General features: G+C 39.6%; 1 protein-coding gene across 1 annotated transcript in view; it reads right to left on the reverse strand.

Moving 5' to 3' along the window:
• Nucleotides 1-5,238, reverse strand: part of LOC101858263 (prestin) — a gene marked incomplete in the record, with an annotated part of 109,448 nt that overhangs the window by 69,688 nt on the left and 34,522 nt on the right. The window contains 1 exon segment of the mRNA XM_035969463.1: nt 4,323-4,686.

Here is a 5,238-nt window from a genome sequence, read left to right on the forward strand (position 1 = left end):
TATCTATCTATCTATCTATCTATCTATCTATCTATCTATCTATCTATCTATCTATCTATCTATCTATCTATCTATCTATCTATCTGTCTGTCTGTCTGTCTATCTATCTGTCTATCTATCCGTCTATCTATCTATATATCTATCTATATATTTATCTATGTATCGATAATTCAGTTCATAATTTGGCTAAGATGTTAAGGTGTTCGCCTCTCATTCAATGGTCCCAACTTCGAATCCGGGTAATCACCGAAAAATTTCTTCCCTAAAATTGTCTTTCATCTCCTTAACTGCTCTCTAGCAATGTTCTGTTGTCTGCTTTCCCTCCTGCTCTCGGCTCCTGACTCTCTCTGCAGCCTTAGTACTGCTTCCTCGCTCCTTCTTACTGCTGTCTTTCTACCACACCCCTGATCTTCTGGTAGGAAAAATCTACATCTATCCTTCTCGGATAAGGGCGATAAATCTCGGAGGTCCGGTGTGCAAGTTGCGCACGTTACAGATCCCTTGGTGGTCCAAATTCGATAAGAGTAGACTCCGGCCGCTACTCGGGCAAAAATTCAAAATTCCCTATCAATATTGAAAATGCTCCGTGTGACACGCGCGCTCATCTGCAGTTGCGAGCGCCGCAAAACACTTACCAAAAACAAATCTATCTAACTATATATCTATCTATCTTTATTTAAGTTCTTAAGTTCATAATTTGGACAGACGTCGAGACCCCATGAAATCAACATTAAACCTGTCAGTTTCTCTTTGAGCACTTTAATCCTCATCACGACATTTGCCAGGTTACTAGTCTAGCATTCCAAGTATTGAACGCGAGAACAATGGTCTGTCAGCGTGGTGGAATCAGGCTCTCGTCAAAATAATGAGATTGAAGAAAACAACAGATTTCTTCTTGCTTAGCAATTTTTATCAAATTTTTGTTTTTTGGCTCAACACCTTTTATGTCCATTTGCAAACACATTCCTTTGAGGATTTCACCGAAAACGTTGATTAAAGGCACAATAAATATAAAATAACAGTTTCCATGGACTCTCCAGCTTTGGAATTTACCAAGCTTTGGCGGCCATTTTCTCGATAATTTTACCTCTTAAATCAGGTGACCCCCACCTCCTTCAATCCAAAATATTTCCACTTCTATTGAAGATCGATGGATAATGTTTTCATTGAAAGCAAGACAAATGAACAAGCTTTAAGATAATACCAATAACTCAATGTGCCCCAAAATTGACGAGAGCCTATTTCCACAACGCTGCCTCACAATGGTCTGACCTGTACCGTGTTCCTCCGTGCGTCGCCCAAGGTCATCTCAGTGTCCAGCAACGGTTTATAGGCTTAGTTTTAGTTTTAGTAAGGTTTTACGACGCTCGTTACTGCATAAGGTCATATGAGCGCCAAGGGGTGGACGTCAACAGAAAAGTCCAAACAGGGATTCAGGCTTACCCTGCTCACCTCTCTTGCCTCAACAGCGCAAAGTTTGCTTCGACTATCGAGGCACCCCGGAAATAGCAGTTCACAGGAATAAGACAAATATAAAAAAGAAGTAGAGGAAAAATGACGATAGTAAGGATGAGGAAAGAAAAAGCAGCAGTTCGCCCTATGTTGTTCCGGCACAGTATGAGCATGACATTTATAAATCATCCCATTTACAATTCTACTATGCATAAGAATAATATGTTAATATCCAACCTTCGGGAATGGCCTAAAGACAGTTTTGTCATTAGCACTGCCCTTGGGGAGGGAGGGGGGTTATAGGCTAATAGTAATAGGTGTACATTGAATTAGATTGAGGTTGATATAACATTACAGATTTGTTTACAACGCCATATTGATTGTTTGCTTGTTTGGGTAAAGAGATGCAAAACGACTCAACAACAGTACAAAATGTAATTTAGTGAACAGAAAATGTATGGCAGACAGACAATCAGACAGAGAGACAGACAGACAGACAGACAGACAGACAGACAGACAGACAGACACAGACACACACACACACACAAGGAACAAAAATAAAAATATCGACCCACTGGTGGCATTACTCACCAACATGTACAATACCATGGGATGGATATGCTGTTTTCCCTACTGCAAAGGATGGGGTTTGGGTAGGGGTGTAGCACATGTAGTTGTTTTCTTTTCGAGGGGGGAGAGGGGGGTGTACCTGTGCTGAAGATGCTGAGACAGGGCCCCAAGTGTTGTGTTTTGCAGTCTGCTTAAGAATGTATGGGTTAAACGTGTTTACCTGTTTAAAAATTGTTCCAGTTATCTCGCTGCTTTTCAGTGATACATGTACATTATGGCTATTTTCTTTTAAGTGACATTCATCAACCTCACCAAAAGCAAATTGTGAATAAACAATACTCCTACTCAAACAGCGGTTTTCAACATCATCTTAAGGCACCACAGTGGTGATCCGAGAAAGAGAGAGAGAGAGAGAGAGAGAGAGAGAGAGAGAGGGAGGGAGGGAGAGGGGGGGCAGACAGACGGACAGACAGACAGACAGACAGACAGACAGACAGACAGACAGACAGACAGACAGACAGACAGACAGACAGAGAAAGAGAGAGAGACGGGGAGAGAGAGATAGATAGATATAAAGAGACCGAGACAGATAGATAGATAGATAGATAGATAGATAGATAGATAGATAGATAGATAGATAGATAGATAGATAGATAGACAGATAGATTTCAACATTGTAGAGATAAAGCTGTTATCGTTGTCGTTTTCATTGTCGTTGCTGTTTTTCTCATAAAAACAATAAAATTGGCATAAGCTCTCAAGTTAGATACGTGCTCTTATGACCTTGTCTGTCCGTGCCAAAAAGCAATGTGCGAGACGTGTCCAATTAAAAAAATAGATAAGATTAGGTAAGATGATACTCTATTGACCAAATGGGAAATTTCTTTTTCTTGGCTGAACAGGAATGGTAAAAGTACAAGTAGTTATCAAAAGAATGTAAATTAGATATTACTTTCTTTAAAATTCGATACGAAGGGGAAAATAAAACTGACAATAATACACATATCACAATAGATGCATTTTTCAACGACATGCAGGAATTTATTACAGACATTTAAAGTTATTAATATACATTCGAATTATATATTACGTCGTTTTGAAAATCGCCAGCAATACACGTTATGTTTATTTCGATAGTAGCCGTAATTTCAGACGGTGAAAAACTTCTTTTTTTACTTTTTTTCTTTTACTTTTTTCAAAAGTTCTTAGTGGTACCCATCTGCCGCTTCGTGATCTTACAATTTGTTCGGAGAGAAGGTTTGTTGAGTTGTTTATATATGCTTGGGTTTTTTGGGTTTTTTTAATACTTGTGATCTTATTTATTTCATCAATCATGGTAAAAAAGAAATCCAGAGATCTTGCTGGCTTTCTTTATGATTCTGTCAAATTTTGTTTTGCCTTGGAGATACTCGAAAAATACCCCCCCCCCCCCTACTAGTGAATCGATGTAATATCGTTTGCGTTCAAGGCCAAAAGGGTAACCATGAAACAACAGAAAAAGGTATCGGTAGTAGTGTAGCGGTTAGGCACTTCGTAAACCCACGCAGAAGACCCGAGTTCGATTCTATGTTGGGAGAATTTCTACCGAGTATCTCAGTACAAACTATTTTTAAAATGCAATAGCAGTCTTTTAGCGATCCTGATATATGGTTCAAAGATATGGAAAACAAACAAAGCAGTTCAAAGAAATCAAAACACTTTCAAATAAAAGGTCTACGAGTACGTGAATTTATAAATAAAATGGAATTAATTTATAGCAAAAAATAAATTGTCGGAAAGGCTTGGATTAAAGACACCAACACAACCAAAAAAAGGAGAAAATAGAAATATTTGTGACATTTCTTGAGAATGCTAGAGACAAGATTGCCTTATTAGACATGGAACGGAGACCAAAGTATGGAAAATAAAAAAGAAATAGACCAATTGGCAATTATAAGAGTTCGATCAGGTCTGGGCCTGGATGTGTCAAAGCTAGAGGAAGTGACCAGGGACAAACAGGTATTCTGTCGACTGTTGTCTATCCTGTGTATCTGACAGCTCAGGGGGAGAGACAGAGAGAGAGAGACAGACAGAGAGAGAGAGAGAGAGAGAGAGAGAGAGAGAGAGAGAAGAAGAAGAAGAAGAAGAAGAAGAAGAAGAAGAAGAAGAAGAAGAAGAAGACCTCGATCTCCCTCTCAGCCTGCGTTGGCCCTGACAGCTGGGGCTGAAACCCTTGGCCTTCATAATCTAAATTGTGTCGATGGGTGTGTAAAAACACTTATATTTTGTATTAGTAGGACATAAAAAAGAACGTAACTCACCCAAGTAATCCTCTTCGAGGTCGGAGCTGGAAAGTAGACCCAGGATGATGCTTTGTGTCGCAACTTCCACAAAATCTAAATAAGGCGATGGTCGCCTAGGGTCGATGTCTGTTGTTCACAATACAATCGCACAACACTTTGGTACTCCCAGAATAGTCCGCTATCCTTTCAGTATTGCACCATTTCTTTTGCACATTATTATGCTAATCCTCTAGACGGTTTGCTCACCTCGTGCACAGATACTGACTTATCCAAAGAGTGTGCCGAATTTTTCACTCAGTTAAAACTCGTCTTGCGTGAAACAGAAGAGCTCGTTCCTCTTCCAGGGTTGTATCAGGGGTGACGTGTTCTTTATGAGATGGCACTGCATAAAAGACACCAAAAAAGTATTACTGCGTCATGAGAAAGAATTTAAGAAAGAGTTTTGAACTTTCGCCGTCATTTATGCTTTTAGTAAGGAAAAGTCAATTCAATATAATATTTCATAAGTGCGCGTTACAAAAGCCACGAGAAAAAATATGTCGCCAAAGTTAGCAATTGACAAAAGCACCACTCACCTCCAACCGACAGAAATCTAAACTTTTAGTGGTCGATTTAACAATTGTTTGTGTCCTTTTCACGTGTTTTGTCACAGGTTAAACAATCACAATTAGTTTGGACTGCGGTTCGTAGACGATGAGACACTCGCTTTGTAGTCCGGAGGTTCAGGTTTCAATGAAGGCATTCGCGTATTTTACTGAGTTTTGTGTGTGCAAATATCCATTTATATATTAGTGGACAAACTCGTTTCACGAGTGCACATGGTGCATTGCTTGCATGAAAGCACGTGACATATTTAAGAGCTGGGCGAGGGCGTGAGCCGGGCAATGAGTGAGAGAGAGAGGGAGTATAATAATACAAAAGAAAAAGGAGGGGG

Source organism: Aplysia californica, unplaced genomic scaffold, assembly GCF_000002075.1.
Source record: "Aplysia californica isolate F4 #8 unplaced genomic scaffold, AplCal3.0 scaffold00147, whole genome shotgun sequence".
NCBI lineage: Eukaryota > Metazoa > Mollusca > Gastropoda > Aplysiida > Aplysiidae > Aplysia > Aplysia californica.